This window comes from Pongo abelii, chromosome 3, assembly GCF_028885655.2.
Source record: "Pongo abelii isolate AG06213 chromosome 3, NHGRI_mPonAbe1-v2.0_pri, whole genome shotgun sequence".
NCBI classification, from domain to species: domain Eukaryota; kingdom Metazoa; phylum Chordata; class Mammalia; order Primates; family Hominidae; genus Pongo; species Pongo abelii.
This window is the reverse complement of record NC_071988.2, coordinates 100,923,162-100,947,067: the sequence shown is the minus strand read 5'-3', so window position 1 is coordinate 100,947,067 and position 23,906 is coordinate 100,923,162. Positions and strand designations below refer to the sequence as shown.

Sequence of the window (23,906 nt, the reverse complement as noted above, 5' to 3'; positions counted from 1 at the left end):
AGCAGGGTCAGGAGCAAACTTCTCTTACAGCCTGAACCTTTTTAAAAAGGGCCCAGTTGGGGGAAGTGTGCTCTAAAAGAGGTTCCTATCAGGGAGGGGTTGGGAAAGTGTTGGCTGGACTTCAGTAAGCTTTCTTGTGATTAGGGTCATTATGTGCTGTTGAAGATATGGTCAGGGTTGACATTTGCAATTTGATCAGGTGGCAATGGACAGTTCTGAAAAATAAAAGCCTGATACTTTAAGATGGTGGGCTTTTGTTAAGATGGTAGTCTCTTGTCCTATCAATTACCATGGATCATTCTGAGTCTTCTTTTAGGTAGATCCGTAGTATATGGTTATAATGAGACTTTCTTGTATTTCTTTATCCATTCCATTTAATATGTGAGTTTATTACATTTAGATCAATCTTTGAAACAATATTTTCATTTCACTTCTGCTATCTTATTTTTTGTTATTTTTGTGTGTATAAGGGTTTGTTTCTTAAATTATTATCTATGCTTAGTTATTTTCAGTAATTAGGAAAAGCTGTAGTTCTGTTTTTAATTCTAGTAGAGGTTATTGTTATAAACTTAAGTAATAATGTAAACTTTATATTTCTTAGTCTATCACCCTCAGAAATGAGGTAATATCTAATGAACACTCACGATGAAATATGAACAAATTAGTACACTTACAGTCATGTTTACATCCTCCCTCATTCTTCTCTGTTTACCAAGTTGTGTTAATTTGCTCTGAGATTTTTTCCTCCCAATCCATTTTAACAAACATATTACAATTGGTCACATGGTTGCTTCAATGATAGCCTTAGGTCCATGTTTAAGAAGATCTAATGAGTCCTGATACTCTTTCATACCATAACTCATGGTTGGTTAATTTACACCCCCCAGGTAAATTGAGAAGTTAGTCTACTTTGGGCAATGTGCCAGGAACTAGGGATCAGCAATAGGTAGGGTAGCAACGAAGTACTCTGACAGCAGCTCTCAGTGTAGTAAGGAACTTTCAAATTAGGAAAGAAAAGTTACTTTACTTTTCTTATAGTTTCAATAATGTTCATTAAAAAATCTCTTTCTTTTACTTTTTGTTGAGATCTCACTTGATAGTAGGGAACTCTATGGGCACTCCAGTCTCATTATTTTATTTATGTTTCCAGGCATGCATGCTTGATGTTTTAAATTTCTATTCTATTTAATTCTCATTGCTTCACAAGCATTATCGTCAGTTTACCTCTGAGTAAAGAATTACCCTGTCTCATCTGTTTCATTCACCCTCACATATTTGTTTTGAACATTTGGATTTGTGCTTGTTCAATGGTGTGTGAGTTTGAATGCCGGGGGAAATAATTGGACAATGCAACCCACTCAAAGTTTAAAAGCTTAATTATGTGTCTAATGTTATTTCAGTTGTCAGAAGCCCATTTTGTTGAATCCCAGAAAATTAACAGGAAGTTCCTGTTTCTTGAGAACTATCCTGGCAATAAATTCTTAAAGCATTGTCTCAACTCATTTCCTTACAGTTCCCTTTCCATTCACAAATCATTACCACTGCCTTCCCAAGCTATTTTGTAAGAAGGGATTCCCTGAGACATGGATTTATTTTTTTTGATGGGTATCTACATCGTCAAATGAGAGTAAAAGGGAAGTTCTAAATGGTAGGAAACTGTTTCACTTCTTAACCAGGAGTCCCTACCTTTCAATGGAGAGCTATGAAATTATTTTACTAATTTATATCTTGGGGAAAAGAAAGGAGGAGATGGAAAGTTTACAGCAGTTACCTTCAAATCACCCTCCTGATATTTCATGGGAATATCAAGGTCTGAGTAGGTTCACTTGCAAAGACATCTTGAAAGAAGTGTCATCTACGCTGCCTTCAGTAAACTACATATGTATATAAAGTTCCATATACAAGTATCTTGATAAAAACTTCACTTTGCATTTGTGAAAGCTTCACATTAATATAAATTGTTTTACTACATCATATGGAATATAATACAAGTAGCTTTATTGAGCCTATCTTTTTCCAAACTTAGTTGACTTCATTTCTCCACAAATACCCAGTAACATTTTGTTGTTGTTCTAGAAAACACAATTTGGGGAACCTTGCCTTAGGGAAATGCTTTCAATGAAATCTATGGCTTTGAGATTTGAGTTAATAGTTTAAAAGGAATGAAGTGGGTGGCAGGAAACACCTTTTATTTTACACTAAATTCTTGACCAACTGGCACACGCAAACACAAAAAAATTCATATAGAAATAATGTTTCATTTAAAAATTATGTTTCAAGGTTTAACCGCTTGCCCACTGTCACACAGCCAATGTATGGCCAAGAAAGAAGCCAAACCCAGGTAGTCAGGCTCCAGATTCCACCACTCTATTGTGACTAGGCATAGAATTTTTACCAAAACATTTGGGAGGCTGAGGCAGGCAGATCACTTGAGGTCAGGAGTTTGAGACCAGCCTGGCCAACGTGGCGAAACCCTGTCTCTACTAAAAATACAAAAATTAGCTGGGTGTTGTGGCACATGCCTGTAATCCCAGCTACTCAGGAGGCTGAGGCAGGAGAATCAACTTGAACCCAGGAGGCGGAGGTTGCAGTGAGCCGAAATTGTGCCACTGCACTCCAGCCTGGGTGACAGAGCGAGACTCAGTCTCAGAAAAAGAATTTTTACCGAAACAATAGTCATTTTCTTAAAAAAAAAAAAAAAAAAAAGGAAAAAATAAGGTCACCAACAAAAATAAATGAGTAACTAAAAATTCTGTTTCTAGTCTTAGGCTCAACTCTAGAAGCAAGATGAGTATGTGGCTTCTTATCCCCAAAATATTAGCCACAAGACCTTATCATTTCCAAATATTAATACCATCCCATATTATTTAAATGCTTAAAAAAGTAACCCCATTTATAATATTTAAACTGAAATATTATTGCAAATAAGTTTACTCCAAAGGAGTGATTGTTTAAAACATTCTTATTTCTAAAGAGATTACTTAAATCAAGAGGTAGAATTGAACACATGGTGAGATCCTGAAAAACATGAGCGACTCTGCTGGGGCTTGAAAGTGGAAATTTGAAATTGCCTCAAGACAGAGGTTGAAGGATTGCTATAATGATAAACTTTCCTAATCACACGATTGCCCGATTCTACTGAAATACAGTAGGTCTATTACCTACTCTAGCTACACTATGCAAAATTGTACCCAAATGCAGATTTTAAAAGGGATTTCCAAAAAGAATATTCCAATTATTATTAACAGTATGGTACACTAGACCTATCTCATTGTACCCTTGCCAAAATAAAATATTCGATTTTTTTTATCTTTGCTAGTTTTATGTGGAAAAATAATTTATTATTTTTCATTTGAAGTTCTTTATTATGAGATTAAATATATTTAATTTTTCTGTGAATTATTTCTTTATATATTCTCATGAAATATATTAATAGGGATAGGAGGCAGATAAATTCTACGCAGAAAAGGGCGGGTTCCCTGATGAAGCCCCACCCTCAAGCCGAAAAGCCTGAGACCCTGGCATTAAGTGAGAACTTATATCCCTCTTTCCAGCTTGAATGTTGCCTTTTCCTAAACCACCCATAGCTCTGCGCCATCCCATCCTATACCTATAAAGGCCACAGACTCAACCAGCAGAGGGGAGAAGTGGCTGGACATCAAGGACCATGGCTAGACACCAGAAAGAAGCTGCTTGACAGCGTAACTTTGGAGAAGAATCTGGCCGGAGACGGCCGGATTTCAGGGGAAGATTACCTTGCCGCCTTGTCCTTTATTCAGTCCCTCTTTCTACGGAGAGCCACTTTCATTGGCAATAAAATCCCCCACATTTATCATCCTTCAATTCGTTCACGTGACTTCATTTTTCTGGACCCTGGACAAGAGCTCGGGAGCCACGAGTGCAGATACAAAAAGGCCCACTGAGCTGTTAACACTGAAGCCATTCGCAGATGTCAGAGCTAAAAGAGAAGTGTAACATGCCCTCTGTGGCTTCATGGGTGGCAGGTACCCTCCCAGATGGTGCCGTGGGGCCTGCATGGAGTTTGCTCCTGCTGGCACCCCAAAGCACTGGCCCTGGCTCCATCACCCACTCACCTCCCGCGAAGGGTGGAACGCAGCGAGTCTGAGTGAGTGGAGTTTGCTCCGGCCGGTGCCGAAGCAGCTAACTGATTCCAGAGCTCATGTACTCCAGTTCCTGCCTCATTTACTCGTGTATCCCTCCTGTGAGGAGTTGAGAGCAGCAGGATGAGTAAATGGGGCACTCTTGTCACGAGTCCTGAGAAGGGGTCAGGGAAATATCCTGCTTCAATATAGACTATTTGGGGCTAATGATTTATAATAATTCTGGCTTTTGCCTCATTTCCTTTCAATTATTTGCTTTATGAACATATTCAGTGAGGTTGACTTACAAACGAAACCAGTTTATTGTCTCAGTAACCAGGGAATGTGATTTGATGATAAATGTGATTTGCTCAAAACTGAGATGAGACTACAGCGAGATTGTTTATATATTTTATTTACCTTGTTGTTTTTAAGATGATTAAATATTAAGAGTGTCAGAAAGAAAAGATATCTGCAATCACCTTTATTTGTTCACCTTTATTTGTTTAAAAGATCTGGTCATTGTGATATAACAAGAAAATAAAATTATATAGTTATTCAAAACAAGATAAACAATATCATTTTAAAATGTAGACATTTGTGTTAAATTATGAACATCAGTGGAAAATATTAGAAATAATAAGAATTATGTAAGATGATCAGTAGAAAAACGGAGAAGAATCATTTCTTCTTTATATATCTATAATAATGAATTTGAAATAAGATTAGGAAAAATCTCACAGTAGCTAGAAAAAACATATTGAACAAGATTAACAGTATGTAGGAACAGTGAAGAAAAGTCTGTAACTTTGCCAATAGATATTAATAAAGTTTTGAATTGAGGAGAATAATTATTTTGTGCAAGATATTTAAATGTATACTGAAATTATGCTGTGCAAGATATTGAACTATAAGACCAGAGTGACTAAAGTTATATGATAAAATAAAACAGAGAAAACTGACCATACATACCTATTTATCACCTGTTTATAATATATATGAGCAGATATCATGGAAGAAGAGGCCAGTTACTCCATAAATAGAACTGGTATTAAAATAGAAAGCTTCTGTACATTAAAAAGATACCTTAATTAAAATGCAAAGACAAGTTTCGGACTGGGAAAAAAATGTCTGTAATTGCTAAAACTAATCAAAATTTAGTATGACAGTTTTAATACACACAACTCTTATAAATCAGAAATAAAGTGACAAAGGAATAAAAATGGGAAAGGATATACAGTTTTTAGGAGTAGAAGGCTGAATGACCAATACATTTGTAAACAGATGCTCAGCATCACTTGTAGTCAGGTAACCAAAAATTAAAATATCATGTTGCAAAAAAATGAAAATGTTTGTCAATACCAAGCATTAGACAACCTTGAGAGCCCTGGGAGTCTCATATAAGTTTCTTTGTGAAAACTTTGTCAATATTCAGAAAAGTCAAAGAGGCACGTATGGACTTTGTGACCCAAAAAACATACATATATGTGTGTACATATATAAAATATACATATGTCTTATGGAAGCTGAGTGATAAGATATGACTTGGATTTATAAGTATCACCTTTTATGGCCTTTTATGACTGCTATGTTTAGCCTGTAGGGAGGGAAGGACTGTCTCCTGGGGTACTTCAACATTGGGAAAGAGGTTAATAATTATATCTAGGTGACAGGATATCATGATTACTATTTTCTTGTTTATTTTCTAAATTAAAAAAAATTTTGTAATAAAGCACATAACTACATAAGTTATAGACAATGGAAAAAAAATCAATGTCTTTGGCCATCAATAAAACTTAAAAAATAGAAACATGATTGAACTTAAAACTATCCCTTTCCAAGGAGAAATAATTCTCAAATATTCTGATATAAATTATTCGGATAATATATATATTTTAATACATCTTCAAATAATGTTTAAAATTAATATGACTAGAGCTCCATAAATAGTAAGATATTCAAGTTTGTCAAGACTTTGGTGAACACATTCATTCAGGCTGACTAAGCACACTGAAATGCATTAATTTAGGCCCTGTAAAACTCAGTAATTATTTGATCATAAATTTGAGCTTAATATAGCCATGAAATATCTATGTTAATTTTTTTTCTGGGAGGATATAGATTTTAAATACAAATTATTCAAATTGTTTTTACTCAAAAAAAGATGCTTTTAATCTTTAAGATTGCTTTACTATATTTTGTAACAATTTAAATTTGCATATTTTATTATTCATCACTTTAAACTGAAGTGGCAAGTTAAAGGTAGTCTTAACAGATGTTAAAGTAACTGTAGCTAAAGTACATAAATATTCTTGATTTCATATTACACGCAATGAATCTTGTGTAGTTCTTTCCAAGCAAAAGCAAGTTTCCAGGCCTGTATTAACGCTGTCCTGTGAAACAAAGTTTCTTCTTTTGAATAGCAACAATTTTTGGTTTCACTTATAAACAGTTAGTTGGATGAGAACTTTTAGAAATAACTCCTAATGCTAAAAATTTTTTCACAACAATAAAAGGGAATATTTATTGGCATTTACCATGTGCTAGGCACTATCCATATTATCACAAACATAATGAGATAGGTGCTCTTGTTAGATTCACAGGGTAACACAACTAGTATGCAGTATTGCCAGTGTGGAAACTCCGGCCTACTACCCACTCTGCAGTCCTCTGTTTGATGTTATTTCTTCTGGAAAGCCCCTTGTGTTTCTCTATAAGGTCTCAACATCCCTCCTATTGAGGGTATAACATGATGACCTCTTATAACATTATGCATTTATTCTGTTCATAGCATTTAGCTCTGTGCCTGTCAGCCTTCCAAGAGAGCATCTGTATCTTACCCATCACTGTATTTCACAATCAAACATACATACTGGACAGTGTAGATGATTTTTTAAATAGTGAAAAATGAATAATCCTCCAAAATCTTTAGATATCTTGGATTGTGTATATCACAGGTTTTATAAAAAAGAAAGCCTGTCTTTCCTCACAGAAAAGACACTGTTTATCATTTTCCTCCTTGTACTAAAATTTAGATGAAACCCTGGTGAATTATTATACATAGGAAACAAATTCTAATTTCTCAGTATTCAGGGAATATGTATTCAGTCTTATTCAAGGAAAGGCTCACTGGTAGAAACAGTTTTCATATAATGACTTATTAAACTAAGGAGTTACCTGCAATTTTTAATAATGTGACCAAAGAAAAGGATCAAGCCAGGTGTGGTAGCTCACACCTGTAATCGCAGCACTTTGGGAGCCAAGATGGGAGGATCACTTGAGCCCAGGCATTCAGGATCAGCCTAGGCAACATCACGAGACCCTTTCTCTACAAAAATAAAAACATTAGCTGGGCATGGTGATGTGCATCTGATGTCCCAGCTACTTGGGTAGTTGAGGCAGGATCACTTAAGCCCAGGAGGTCAAGGCTGCAGTCAGTCATGCGTTATCACACCACTGCACTCCAGCCTGAGCCATAAAGACTCTGTCTCAAAAAAAAAAAAAAAAAATCAAGATTGATAATTGGAAATAGTTGTTAAACAAATGCTTTTGTTTTACACTGATAACACATATGTGGCCACTTTTTGGACTTGCCCTGAATAGTCAAAATATTCCATACTAGAGATATGGAAAAGCATGAGGAGGAAGAAGAAAGAAATTAGGACGGTTGTAATTGTTAAAGGAATTTGTGAGATATGGAAATGTGAAGGATAGAAATATTTAATAATATTAATGGTTAAAATCTTCTACTTAGGCTGGGCATGGTGGCTCAAACCTTTAATCCCAGCACTTTGGGAGGCTGAGGCAGGTGGACCACTTTAGGTCAGGAGTTCAAGACCAGCCTGGCCAACATGGCCTGTCTCTACTAAAAATACAAAAATTAGCTGGGCATGGTGGCACATGCCTTTAATCCCAGCTACTCAAGAGGCTGAGACATGAGAATTGCTTGAACCTAGGAGGCAGAGGTTGCAGTGAGCCCAAATGGTGGCACTGCACTGCAGCCTGGGTGACAGAGATCCCATCTAAAAGAAAAAAAATTTATTTAGTATTTGCCAGGTATTTTACTAAGTGCTTAACATAAAATATAAGTTTTAGACTTCACAACATAATTATGAGGCAGCAGATATTTCTATTCCCAATAATGTGAATAAGAATATCCACAGAGAAGCTTATTGAAGTGAAATGTCTTTTCCAAGATCAAAGAGCTTAACAAAAGAGATGCAATTGGAGCACAACTCATATGATTTAGAAAATGGGAAGGTTATTTATTTAATTACAGTTGTATAAGTATGTAAATTAATTTATATATAAATGTAAAACTCAAGTCGTTTAACAAGGCATACAACAAACAAACAAAAAATGCCATTATCTACTCTAAATCTGAAATCCTACTCCCAATCTCCAATCCTTCAATTCTTTTATCTGTATTATTTGGTCATGTACCTCAATATTTCCAAATAACAGAGGTTATATCACTATTTTTAATAAAACAAATTTACTGAGCTATAATTTATTATATCAAACAAGATGTGCAGTTTAATGAACTTAGATATGTGTGTACAGCTTTGGCCTCCCCACCCTATTCAAGAGACAAAACACTGTGATTGCCCAGGGAAGTTCCTTGTGCTCTTTTCCAGTCAATTCTTCTACCCAGCTCTGACCCAAGGCACTGATATCATTTTATTCAGCATAGAATTACATATTAGTTTTACTTGTTCTATACCTTCGTACATAGTATGTCTTCTTTTGTTTCTCACTTCTTTTGCTCAGCAAAATAATTTCGAGATTTGTTCATGCTGCTGAATGTAACAGCACTTTTTTCCTTTGTATTGAAGTGTCATATTTAGCTATGTGGGTATGCTACAAATTTTCAAATGGATTTTTCATTGCTGGATATTTGAGTTATTTGTGGTGTTTGATTAGTAGGACTAAACTTGCTATGAATATTTGTGCACAAGTCTTGTGTAGACATATGTTTTCGTTTATCTTTGCAGTGAAATGATTGGTCATGCAGTAGATATATGTTTAACTTGATAAGAAACTGCCAAAACACTTTTAAAGTTGTACTATTTAAACCCTCGCTAATAGTGTATGAGAGTTTTCTAAAGTAGGTTCACTAATTACCAATCCCAAGGGTGCATCAATAGTAGCAACATCATCATTATGCCAACAACCAAGAGCAGAAGTTCAAATACTGTGCCTACTACATCCTGGGCTACTGTTTAGGTCCACCATGCACTGGCTTCCAATTTGTCTAAGTCCTATGAGACAGAGCACATTCACACATAACAAGACATATGAGGTGGGCTTACTACTTACAGGTAGGCAAGGGAAGAAGGGAGTCTCAGGTCCACTGGGAGCCAGTCCTGAAGGCTTAAGAAAGCTACCTAGGGCAGATGGAGTGTTGACTTTGTGTGCCCTGCTTGCATCTAGGCTGAGTGACCCTAAAAAACAACCTGCCTTGAGTTCGACAGCTTTGGGGCAACATGAATTACTTGGCAACACCTTGAAGAACATCCTGCTTCCAGAGGAGAGAGCACGAAACCTTAGCTGTCTTGGGCAGTTTCTCCTTATCTCAAGATTTCTCAGCATGGTCAGGAACAAGACCTGAGCTGTTTCAAGCAGTTTCCCCCAACTTACGATTCTGCATTCCCAGCACATTCTACAGTTACTCTTGAGAACTACAAGCAAGAAAGCCGGGAGAAATGGGTTGGTACAAGCACACGGAAGAACTGTCCTGCAAGTTCCAGTTCTATATTATCACTAACACTTGTTTTTGTCAGTATTTTCAGTTTTAGCCATTATCAAGAATGTGTAGCCATATCTCACGGTTTAATTTACATTTTCTTAGAAAGTAATGATTTTGAACATCTATTCGTATGCTTATTGGTCATTCATATATTTTCTTTTGAGGAACAAAGCTTACTGATGTTGTTAAAGGCCAATTTATCATTTTAATTGTTTTATGAGTGCTTTTTGTTTTCTGAGAAATCTTTGCCTACCCTAAGTCACAAAGATTCTCTACTATTTTTCTTTCAGAAGTTTCATAGTTTTAGGTTTCTCATTTAGGGATGTGAGTCATTTCAAATTAGTTTTTCAGCATAGTATGAGGTATGATCAAGGACTATTTTTCTGTACTGATATTAAATTAACCCAGCACAACTTGTTTTTTTTTTTTAAAAAAGCCATCATTTCCATTAAATTATTTTGGCACCTTAGTAAAAAATCAATTGACCATATACATGTGGGTCTCTATCTGGAGTCTCTTTTTTGATTCATGAATCTATTTAAATATTTTTGTTTGTATAGCACACTGTCTTAATTATTATATCTTTAAATGAGTTTTAGGTAGTATAAGCTCTCCAGGTTTGTTTATCTTTTCAGAATTATTTTAACTATTCTAGGTCCCTTTGCCACTACTTTTTGATATTTCAGTTTTAGACATTATGTATTGACTACTTAATTTTCAAGATGAAAGTTTCTCCAATGTAATTAATTCATCAGTTTTTTGTTAAATTAATATTTAATTTATTGCTTAGTTATTATAAGCGTGTTATATTATTTACAGATGATTCATGTGATGTACAATAATTTACATTATTTTTCTTTCAAAGAAAAATTTTACAAGGTACTTTTATTTTCCCAGGAGTTTTCATTTGCCTTATATTTCCATTTATTTAATCTCAGATGTAGCTATCTCAAATTCCTCCCTAATCCTATGCCAGAAATTTAAAACTTTTTGTGGTATGTTCAAATATAGCCTTGGTACTCCACCACCTTCCTGTTCTAATTTTTAATGATTTTTCTCTAAGCTTGATATACAGTTGTCATCCCAGAATTTTTGATCCCCATAAACTCTGGAAATCTTCTTGATTTACCTCCTGTATTTGATAAGAGTTTTCAGTCTCCTGTATCTTATCTTTTTTTTAACTTAGTATAGCCCATATCTTCCAGTGGCTAAATGAGAAATGTTTCACAGAAGCTACATTTTTTGAGGAATGTGTGCTTGAAAAAAATGTCCTCATTTTTCTCCTGACTGACAATGTGAGTGGATATAAAATCGTAGTATGATTTTCCCCCCTCAGAATTGCTTAGGTATTTGCTTCATTTTCTTCTAGCTCTGCATATTTCCATTGAGATCTGAATTCATTCTGAATCCAGATCTTTTTATAATTCTGTGTGCACACACATACATTTGAATGTTTTAAAGATTATTTCATTTCCATTTATCTGAAATTGCTTGATATAATGCCTCATTGTGTCTCTATTTTATCTATAGTGGTAAATACTTTTGGTGCACTTTTAATCTCATATGCATGCCCTTCAGTTTTGCGATATTTTCTGGTATTCTTAATATAATTATCTGATTTTTGTTTCTTTGTTATTTTCTGTTGGAATCCCATTACTTAATTATTGAATTACTTGGACAGATTTTCTAATTTTCTCGTCTTTACTTTCCTATATTTTATATCTTGGTGATTTTATTTTAATTTCTGGATGTTTATTTACTTTTCCTAGAGCTCTTTTTTTTTCTTGAAATTCCCTTTTAAATACATGCTGGGTTTATTTTGTTTAATGTATTAAATATTCTGATGATAATAATTTCAGTTTCAGTGTGGCATGAAGTTTTCTTGCCTGGTGAATGCTTGGTTATCTGTCGATATTTACGAAGTAGGTAGTAAAATGCTGTTTGGAGATTTTGTATGTAAATGAAGTTTGTTGCACAGCAGCTACACTAGTAGGGGGATTTGCTGGGAATACAACCTTTCATTGGTGGTACACTCAAATGTTAATACTTAACTATTTTTTAGCCTTTCTGGGAGATATAAAACTGGTTGCCAACAATCATTCAACTGACTGTGACAGTTTGAGCTGGGAGGTTGGAGTGTTTCATTTTTATATGTAGTCTTTTACATAACCCCTAAGTTTTTGCTATATTCTCTATACCCTCAGCTGAGCTGGGTGGTCCCATGCCCAGAGTCCCCTCGGTTTGACAGACAGTAAATTCTCCATTTTATGCTGTGATGGAAATAAGGGTGGGAATGGGTAATAGTTGCTTTGATGTGTGGTAGATGGGCAGGATCTAGAGTGTCCAATGATGTTCTTTATTGCCTATAAATACGGAGTGATATGGTTTGGATGTTTCTCGCCTTCAAATCTCTTTTTGAAATGTGATTCCCAATGTTGTTGGTAGGGCCTGGAGAGAAGTGAATTAATCATGGGGGTGAATCTCTCAAGAATGGCTTAGCACCACCCGCTTGGTGATCAGTGAGTTCTTGCTCTTAGTTCACTTGAGATTTGGTTCTTTAAAAAAGCTGGACCTCCTTCTCACACTCTCTCTCTTGCTCCCACTCTCACCATGTGACCAGCTGACACCCCTTTGCTTTCCACCATGATTGTAAGCTTCCTGAGGCCCTCGCCAGAAGCAGATGCCAGCACCATGCTTCCTGTGCAGCTTGCAGAACTTTGAGCCCATTAAATCTCTTTTTTTACCCAGCCTCCGGTATTTCTTTATGTCAATGCAAGAATGGCCTAATATGCTCAGTAAATACTCATTGGACTGATTGATCTTGTCTTTCAACATTAGGGAACTGATTGCTGGACTGAGGAATAGATAATTTGGACCAAGAGTACAGGAAAAATTTAAGCAAAAATTGATATTGTTGAAAATGAAAGTTACCAAAATTGTTAGATCTCTGAAATTCCTAACTGTAACCTATTAGTGATTGTGAATAATATGATTTCTTCACAAAGCCTTTAAAAAAACACCAGAAACATTACAGAATACATATCCACAATATTTAAAACTCTGCTGCCATATACAGAAAAATTAGAATTTTAACTGGACAATTTTGGAGGTGAAACTGTTTAGTTTTTGCAGGTAGAATTCTAAATCTGTAGGAAAACAGTTTAATTTCCCTGAAAAGCTCATCATTTTTCTTCTCGGGTTTTTCACGTAGGCTATCTAGGTGAATATTAAAAGTGTGAATAAAAATATTTTGTACCCATGATGCTACAGATTGGCATCTTCAAAAGATGAGAGATATTGCCAAGTCTATTGCTAATCAAGTTTCATAATTTACAACCTGTACAAACTGTGGGCTGAGAACCACAGCAGTTGTGCTGAGCATTTCTGGGACATTACCATCATCCCAGCACCAATTATTAAAACCTCTCGCACACATTAAAGCTATAAAGATTAAAAATATAGCACACTTGTCATTAAATATGGATGACTTCATGTAATATGCATTATATACAAAAACAATGTCCTGCCACTTGAGCTTTATCATCACCCTATGGAAAATCCACAAACCCAGAGTCCCACATCAGAGCTCATTTTGGCAAAGCCAAGAAACAACTTTCTCATGCAAAATAAACACAGATGTTCCACACTCAGGCAACTGGCTAAGAGGAGATAGTGCATAGGGGGACTCCCAGCTCTGTAAAAGATAATGCCTCCTTGCATACCCTATGTTCTGTTCTGTAGAGGCTGCAGACGTTGTTTAAAAGGACCAATTCTGCTGTTTTAAACATTGTATTTCCTGACTGTAGAGCTGCGAACACATTGAATTAGTTCAGTATGTATGCAGAGGTATGGGAATACTGAAGATGTCAGTTTGGATGTCTTTGAGGTTTCATGAAGAACTAAATTTCACATGCATCTTAAGCACTACCTTTTTTGTCAGTGATTTATTGATTTCTGGCTGTGAAGTATAACATTAATAGCCATATTAATTACAAGAAGTTCTGAGGAAGCAAAAGTTTCTAGCCTCTTCCATTAGCTGACAGTTAATGCTGCCAGGTTCCAAATGACCAGACAGCTATAATTGACTTCCCTTTGTTTCTTTCATTCTCAGCTAATTTCAATAGAATATCTTTGCTAAACAAATATTCCTAGGGCTCAGATACATTTTTCCTAAAAATTAAAACACAGTTGCAAAAGGGGAACAACACATATTTAGAATTTTTGATACGCGTCTTAGAATTGTGTCAATATTCAGTTATAGCCTAATTAAAATACCTATTCAAAACAGAGTTTCCCTCTGTCCTCATACTGTCATGTAATTGCCAAGGATAGGATAGGGTAGGATTAGAAAGAGAATAAAAGGATTTGAGTGTTAATTGTGTTTTCAGAAAAAATATATATTTTTTTTTCTGAAAGCCTCTGCCTTTAGTTTCAATATGAAATATATCAGAATCCCATGGAGATAAGAAGTTGTTAAAAGGACAACAAAGTCTTATATTTTTCCAGCAACGTTGTCTTGATTCTAATGGGAAATGGATCCTGGCAGTCCTATTTTAATTAGTAAAAACAAATCTGTAAAAAATGTCTTCGGAAATAAGCTCTTGAGAAGATGAAGTCTTGTTTATAATTTTCTACCATCTCATATTTTAAGTATTGTGCATTAGGTGTGACAAGCAGAGTTTTTAGCCTCTGCCCTGTTTCCCTGTCATGCTACAAGTATTTGTGTTTACTTCTGCTCTCTTTATTGCAATGTCCTTTACATTTTTCTAACAGTGCACTCTTATTAATATTTTGAGCATACCTGTCAAATATGTTTATTTATTGTTTTATGAGTTATATATCAGTACTATTAGACTAATATATACATTTAACATATACTGAAAAATAAAAATTAAAGACAGATGAGGCAAAAATAAAAAGTTAAAGACATTTTAATTTTATTTCTTACTATTATTTCAAAAACCTTGTTGTATTATAATTTTATTTTGGATTCCAAAATAAAAGACTGAGTGCAATGCAATCAATGTAATTAAATGTGCTTTTCAAATCTGGTTTAAACCGTATAATACAGAAATTCAAAGCTCTGGTTCTTAAGTATTATTTATTTCCACACACTATTGTAATAACTGCCATGGTAGAAAAAGAGACTTTATAGAAATATGTTGAGCCAAATGAGAGGAGACATTTTAGGTTGTGATTACTAAAACATCATGTAATTTTAAAATCCCATCCTCCATTATAGTAAAACTTTTTATTGAAATGTGACTAATAAATTTTCACCTTCTCTGATGTCAATCACTTTTCCTTGCAAAGTAATCAGAAAGTACTATATTAATGTTAACAAACAACTTCAAAAGCCACACTTTTTTTTTTCTAAATTTAAAGCATGCCCAGATTAGAAAATCTTATATATCTTTATTTATTTTGGGCTAAAACTAATCACTCAATAATGGGGACATTTCAAGATGCCCTCTCCAAGTTACTTTCTTAGTTGTTAAAGTGCTACCTTTACCTTGAAGGGATATGTTTGAAGATTTCCCCAAAATATCTGCTAGGTAGCATCTTCCTGTCAGCCACTCGTCATCATCAGTAAATTTGGAATACTTTACTCTTCATAATAGAAGAATGAATAGCTGATATTTTAATTCTCAGAATTGTTTGGGCACTACCAAGAGATAAGAAGTGAACTTTTATGGGCTTAAAAAAAAGCATGATTTCTTTCTGCTTAATACAAGATAATGCAATTATTCTATTATATTTAAAATATTTTATTCCTATATAATGACTATATTATGAAATATCCAATAATTTTTATATTTCGCATTTCAACTTCTTTTCTGTAATAGATAAAATGATACAATGCATAAATTTCATAAATGGTACTATTGATCAATATAATCCCAGAATTCCTCTTCAATTTCATTTGGAGCAACTACTCAGAGTTTGGACTTTCAAAGTTGGACTTACATCACATATTGGTTTTGGAAATATTTTTGTTTAAAATGTCAATACTGTTAAAGCATACCTTCGCTTCTTCGCTAGCATAGCTTTTCTTTAATAGCTCATAAAAACACGTATTTATATGTTTCATTATAGAAATGTAATCCGGAAAATACCATAAACCAAGATACCTGTGAGCAGGTGATTGCTGAAAAGGTAACTTGAATGAAATTCCTTCTCCTACTTCTTATTTCCAGCTCTTTGTCTCTGTGGCCTGAAAGGTGCTGGGACCTAGATACAGCTGGGGTTGAGTCTTGAGGCTATGTTGTGCTTGTATCTGTTCTAACAGAGAGAATAGAAAAGTTGTTGGTGAGCTTCCACCTCATCCCTGCTGTGCCCCATCCATGTGTCCCTTCCAGGTCCCTCAGCAGGGGCTGACAGCCTGCCAGCTTCCACAACACAGGGTCACAGAGTTAGAGACCTTCTGTGATATTCTGCACATGTATCTTCCCCTTTTTTTTTCTTTCTCTAAAAAATAGTGTGGAGAAAGAGTGCGATTATGTCCTTTGTGGGAACATGGATGAAACTGGAGGCCATTATCCTTAGAAAACTAATGCAGGAACAGAAAACCAAATACCACAAGTTTTCACTTCCAGTTGGGAGCTAAACAGTGAGATCACATGGGCACGTAGAGGGGAACAACATACACTGGGGCCTATTGCAAGGTGGAGGGTGGGAGGAGGGAGAGGATCAGGAATGATAACTAATGGGTACTAGACATATTATCTAGGTGACAAAATAATCTGTACAACAAACCCCCATGAAACAAGTTTACCTATATAACAAACCTGCATATGTACCCTGAACTTAAAGTAAAAGTTAATTTTTTAAAAGAGAGTATGCATTTCTTAACAGAAACAGAGTAGACTAAAAAATCTACAGAATCCATTTTAAAAAATGTTTATGAAATTCATAAAAATGAATAAATGGATAATAAATTAAAACATGGAAATTTTTGAAAACTAAAAAAATAAATTTTTGATATTTTATATATATGATTTTTGGTCAGATCTTATCAGATTATCATTGTTTTTCCTTCTAATGTAGTCATAAATAAATCACACTAAAAGTTTCCCATACTTGTATTTTAGAATTCTTTTTTGAGGCTCTCCTAATCCTACTCCAACTGAGCTGTTGCCCCTCCACATCATTGAGACTCCACTTGTCAACATCACCATAACTTTGTGCATTATCTAATCCACCTGCTGTCTTCCTCATTTCCATCCTTCTGTTTGCTCAGATAAATACCATTGGCATTCCCTTCAACTCCTATCTTTCTCGAGCATCACATATCCAATTTGTCAGAACATCCTGTTGTCATCCTACTGTCAAAAGTCCTACTTTCAGAAACAATATCCACTGCTACCTTCCTGGTTCAAGACATCATTAGCTCTATTCTGTATTATTTTTGGTTTCTTTATTTCTACTCTTATCCCCTCATGGTCTGTTCTCAATCCTCCATCCAAGCGATTTTTTAAATTATGAAAGTGCAATTCAAATCACATGATTCTTCTGCTTAAAACCTTTAATAGTTTAGTCTTTTGAGAAAGATAATTTGTATGTTCATCTTTGATTAGTCTCTGTTAGGCGCTATATCAAATCTGTCATATATTTATACATTATGTACTATATACATTCTATAGGTACAGTCACTAAATAAACAATGCAGTAAAAATCAGCATAATTGTATGAAAATTATCTTCAATTAATACATCTTACCTTGGAAGGAAATATATGGATTACAACAAAGCATGTAGTGTGTATGCTAAAATTAGCTATGATAATATAGGAAGATTATATTATAAACCACAATATCTTATGCAAATATGTCAATTCATTAATTCAATCCAATTTATCGAGTACCCGTTAAGAACCAGACGCTGTTCCAGATGCTGGAGAAACAACAACACAAGATAAAGTCCCTGTGTTTATTATTTAGTTCAATCCTCTCATTTTACAAAAAAGGCAAGCTTGTCTAGCACAAAGTAGAAAGCTACTAAAATATAGAATGTTAAGAACTATAATTTCAGGACTTTTATGCACGTAGAAATACATATATAGCACAGTGTCTGTCTCATAGGAAGCATTTAATATGGTAGCTCTTGTGCTGCTTATTTTCTCATTTGGTTGTTATAACAGACCTATGGAGTGAGTTCTATTATTTTCTTAATTTTTCACTCAGAAAATGTGGCTTGGAGAGGTCAAATCATTTGGCCAAATTCATAAAGCTAGCAGGCAGAAAATCCAGGACTCAAATTTAGGTTTTCTGACTCCAAAATTGATGTCTTTAATTATCCTGAATAGCAAACTAAAGCTACTTTAACACAAAATTAGTGTGACTTTGGGTCTTTAAGAGCTGCATAGAGGTATCAGACATCTTTAAGACCAGCACAAAAGATATACTAATAATAATTAAAATTGGTTAAATTTTCTCACAAAAGCTTTATTTATGATTTTTCTTTTGCTAGAAAATGAAAATGTAAAAAATAAGTATGGGGGACTTCCATTTATAGAAATATATACTAGACTCAATTTTCTATATTCTTCCTCTACAGGTAAAGACACTGAACAGTATATGTAAAACAGATATCAGAAGACTCTGAAAGGTAGAGAGAAGAAAGAAGACTTGCCTCAGGACCTGAAGAAAGACATGGTGGTGGGTTCCCAGAATTATTTTTTCATTCAAACATCACAGGCTTGAAGCTGAAAAAGCCAGCAACCCAGAAATGAACAGGCAAAAATAGACTTTCAAAAAGCCTGCTCCCTCTAGTTGAAGGACCAAAAAAAAAAGGAAAGCCTAGTAATACAGAAAACATTTAGACAATAATTTTTCTACTCCAGTGAAACACCGTAAAAGAAACAGACAAAAAAGCAGAGTGACCCTACTCCTAGCCATACCAGCAAGGGCCTAGTCGGTGCCTAGACTTCTACACTCTTTAGGCTGTAATGTGGCATCCAGCAGCCTGGCCAGGGTAGTGTAAGATTAGACAATGTAGGAAGCTAGAACTTCTCTCCACACCATCTGGTAATGAGTGACTCTCCCAAATCTCCCTCACGTGGTAAAAATGTCAGTGGAGAACATATAGGGAGTCTAGTTTTCCATCTCCACCTGGCAGTAATGAGGTACTCCTCCCTCTCCCCGCTAGAGTGGTGTCAGAGGAGATCTAGTGGAGAGTGATGGCTTTGGGCATTAACTCTCAAATGGAGAGGCTACCTGGGAATCCGGAACACCCATATTATCCAGGAGTAAGGAGGAACTCCCCAACTCAGGTGCCAGTGGAGGCCAAGTTAGGAAGCTAAATATCTACGCCCACCTAGTAGTAATTCTAGTGTGCCCAAAACCCTTTTCTCTGCCAGAATGGTGTGAGGCAAAACCATTTTTAAAAGAATGTTTTAAATAAGATCTAGACTGTCATCATAACATCACATAAAAATGTCCAGATTTCAATAAAAAATAAAGAACTGGAAAGATCTCCAATTGAAAAAATAAATAAATAGATGACAACACTGAGATGACAGAGATGTTAGAATTGTCAAAGATTTTAAAGCACCCGTGACTTTTAAAAAATGACCCAGTGAACAATTATAAACATGACAGAAACAAAAATATAACAAAGAAATGTCAAGTCTCAGAAAATAAACAGAAGAAATAAAGAAAATCAAATGAACATTTTAAAACTTAAAAATGCAATGTCCAACAGAAGAATGATGCGGACAGAAGAATCAGTGACCCGGAAGTTAGATAAATAGAAGCTACTCAATGTGAATAACAGAAAATAGACTGAAAAAACGAACAGAACCCTAGAGACTTTGGAACTGTAACAAAAGATCTAACATTCATGCGATCAGAATCATGAATGTGGGAAAAGTATGCGAAGAAACGATGGCTGAAAACTTCCCAAATTGGTGTGACACATAGCTACACATTCAAGAAACTAAATGGATCACAAATAGGATAAACCCAAAGAAACACACACCAAAACACATAATGATTAAAATTATGAAAATTAAGGAGAAAGAAAAAATCTTGAAGGCCATGAGAAAGAAATGCCATCTTACCTTTAGGGTAAAAACAATTGGAATAATGGTGGGTTTTTTATCAAACATCATGGAGGCCAGAAGTAAGTAAATATACACATAGCACATGCTCTAGCAGGTGTACTTCTAGGCATTTATCTCAGAGAAACGAGGACTTATGTTTACACAAAACCAAATGTTTATAGTGACTTGCAATAGGCAAATAATGGAAACAGCTCGGATTTTGTTCAACAGATGAATAGTTCGACAAACTGTGGTACATTCATGCTCTAGAATATTATTTAACAATAAAAAAAAGGCCAGGCATGGCTGCTCATGCCTGTAATATCAGCACTTCGGGAGGCTGAGGCAGGAGGTAGCTTGAGCTCAGGATTTCGAGACCAGCTTGGGAAACATAGGAAGATTCTGTCTCTACAAAATAAAATTTAAAACAACAAAAACAAAATCCCCTAGCCAGGTGTGATGGCATGTGCCTGTGGTCCCAGTTACTCAGGAGGCTGAGGTAGGAGGATTGCTTGGGCCTGGGAGGTCGAGGCTACAGTTAGTTGTGATGGTGCCACTGCACTCCAGCCTGGGTGACAGAGTAAGACCCTGTCTCGAAAAGAAAAGAAAAGAAAAAAAGAAAAGAAGACAAAAGAAAAGAACAATCAAATTATGAATATGTGCAACAACATGAGTGAATCTCTAGAGAATTATGATGAGTGAAAAAAATCAATCTCAAAAGGTTGTATATTATATGATTCCATTTATATAACATTTTTGAAATGATAAAATTATTAAAATGGATAAAGATGAGTGGTTTCCAGGATTTAAAAAGAGTAGAGTGGGAAAAAGTGGGTGTGGTCAGGGAAGTTAAAAATGAGGCATCCTCATAGTGATGAAAATATTCTGGATCTTAGCAACGTCAATATGCTGGCTGTAATGTCATACTGTAGTGTTGCAAGATGTTATCATTGGTAAAGTCAGGGACATGGACAAAGGCAAAAACTGTGTCAAGCAAAGGAGAAGGGAATGTGTATGAAGAAATTAAGACTGTTATGGGAGTGCCAGAAATTATACTCACTGGGATTTTAGGGATTAGAGAAATTTCTGCAAGAAGTGACAATATGAATATTTAAGTCGTTGTTTTTTACTCTATGTTCTTACCAATTACATGGATAATAGTGTTTAATATAACAGTGAAAATGCAGTTACTGTGGAGAAATATATTATTAGCCACAGGTGTATTTACTATTAGAGTAATGATGGGGAATATTTGTTCTCCTTTTAGCTTGTCAAATTTCACGAAAAACTCTTTGAAATTTTCATTTTAATTATATTGAATCTATGCATTTATTTAATACAAAGCAGCATCTTTGTAATCTTGAGTTTTGAAAAAGAATTTGGGTTATCTCTTAATTTTTTAAAATATTCTAATGTCCTCCACAAAAGTTTTATAATATTCTGGATACAAGTTTCATGCATTTTTAAGATATTTTTCCTTTATGAATCTTAAGTATTTTATTGTTATAGTAAATACAAAAGTATCTCATTAAATTTTCTGTTTGTTGCTACTATATATGCTGTTTACCTTAATAACGCCTTATTTCTAAAAATTTATGTAGAGATTCTTCAGATTTTTAGTGACTATCATCTGAGAATAAAACATAATGTCTTCCTAACTAATCATTAAATCTTAAATTTATTTTTCTTATCTTAGTGTATTAATTAAAAGTACAGAAGAATTATCAAGTACAACTGGTGATCATAGCCATTCTTACTCCCTTATTTTGAAGAGAAGGCTTCTAATGGTTTCCCATTACTGATTATATTTGCTCTAGGCTTTTGTGTATGAGTATGTGTGGAGGGGGCTGTGGTAGAGAATTCAAAGGTGTAACTTTGAAGGTTAAACATGTGGTGATATCATTAATTAATATCAGAAATATAGGGGAATGAGAAATATGAGTAGGGAGTAGAGGGCGGAAGTTCCACTGGTGACAATGACATGCAAGACCAGTATTTCACTCTTTACCTCTACTCGGTACTCAAATATGTTCATCCTTCAAATCCATCGTACAGCATTCTTGGATTCTCTTAGGAAATCTTAGACTCATCTTTTTCTACATGTCCATTGAACTTTGCATACATTAGCTTTGCAGCAATTATACCACTGTGCAGAAATAGTGTATTTACATGCTTATTGGCCAAAATTATATCAACTGTTCGTTTTCATTTTATCAACCTCACATCCAGTCTCTCAATTAAAAGCCCTGTCAATTTATCTATACAGTAGGCTTTGAATCTATCGATTCAAAGTCAATTGCTATATTGCCTATATGTTTAAAAGATTGCTAAATTGACTACTTTCTTCAGTCTAAGCCCCCATTGCCTCCCTCCTGAACTGGTATCATAGCTTCCTGCCTTCACTCTCATCCACCAGTCTGTGCTCCATAGAGCAGCCTTGGTGATCAATTAAAATAGAAATAAAATCATGCCACTCCTTAGCCAATGGCTTCCTATATATTTGGAACAAAATTCAAACTTCTTACCTTGGCTTAACAATACCTATATTATTTGGCACCTTTTTACTGAATGCCAGAATTACTGGCCTTCTTTCAGTTGTGTAGGCAAATCCTGCTTCTCTCACCTTGAGGCCTTGGTAGGTAATATTGTTTCTCACCAGAATCTTCTCACTAATCTTCTTATGGCGGACACTCTTCTGTCACTCAGATCTCAACCCATTACCACCTGAGAGGCCTTCACTGTTTATTCAGTATAAAGCAGATAATCACGTTTATCAAATTATATAATTTTCAATTTTAGTTTTCTGCATAGCAATTATCACCATCTAATATTTTTCATGTTATTATATGTTTTATTGTATTTTCCTTTTATTAGAATATAAAATCAATGAGAGCACAAATACCCTATTGTTCTTCAATGTTGAATCTCTTATGCCCTGGTGAATGAAAAGAACTATGTAAACTTATTGAATTGATCTGATGTATACGTATGTCTGTCTCCTCCCTGAGCTGTGAGAATTCAAGAGGGTGAGGTTCATTTGCTAATTTTTAGGCAAAAAACACTTAGCAAAATTTCTAGAATAATTCCAAGCCCCCTGATGTATACTATAACATTCTTCTCTCACAACTATACTTACAAAAATTCTGCTTGTTCTATACAATTTTTGAAGATTCCTTATCTTTCTCTTAGTAATTCTTCTCATTTCTGGGATCTCCCATATCTTAGTGGATAAAGCAAAGGCTCTGCTGTCAGCACTAATGGTCCACTCCATAACAAAACAAGACAATGAAAACGAAACCAAGACAAAGTAAAGAAAAAGTACTGTTGACAAAATAGTTTAAATCCCAGTGCCGGAATTCTCTTTGTATGATCTAATGATTTAAAAAATTTTTGGTCAGTGCCTCGTTAACAAAGTCAAATATATGTTCACATACACACACGCACACACACACACACCTCTGTAACTTGACTTTTTGTCCATCTAGACAGTAAAATGATGAATTACAGTTGACTGATAGAAAGTTTATTGTTTATAATTCTAATTTTTCCAACATATATTATATATTTAATTAAAACAATCTTTGTATAACCTCTGAATAAGAATATTGTCCTGAGCATCTTTCACTTTCTCCTTTAGGTCCACTTTCTGACAGTTTTTCACTCTCCTATCTTCTCTGAGAGCCTGGCCTGTATGGATTTTGAGAGGGTCTCATGTCTTCTAACATCCTCTATGTTCAGCCAATGGGGAGCCCCAGAAGTTTAGAGGGGAGTTGCAGAATGAGGTCAGGGCATTACTTGCCTAACTCTCTCCCTGCAAGGTAAGCTGACCTTTGTCCAGGTCACTGTTCTAAATTCTCTGTTAACTAATCTCTTCTGTCTTCTCTTTACTAAGTCTTAGATTGCAACACTACCTCTTGTGATTCCCCTGTACTTAACACCTCTGTAACTAGGTCCATTGTAGATGTACCCTCCTCCAGGTGCCTTATTTGGAGTGTGCCATCTGTTTTGTGCTGGCC

The 23,906-nt window shown here is 35.0% G+C and overlaps 1 long non-coding RNA gene across 1 annotated transcript in view; it reads left to right on the top strand.

Annotated features, from left to right (window-relative positions):
- LOC129058851 (uncharacterized) overlaps window positions 1–23,688 on the top strand; it is a 65,852-nt gene extending 42,164 nt beyond the window's left edge. The window contains exons 2-4 of the long non-coding RNA XR_008524265.1: window positions 15,946–16,005; window positions 18,405–18,505; window positions 23,528–23,688. This is a non-coding gene — a long non-coding RNA (uncharacterized LOC129058851). The remainder of the gene's footprint in view (window positions 1–15,945; window positions 16,006–18,404; window positions 18,506–23,527) is intronic.
- Window positions 23,689–23,906: the final 218 nt, after the last annotated feature.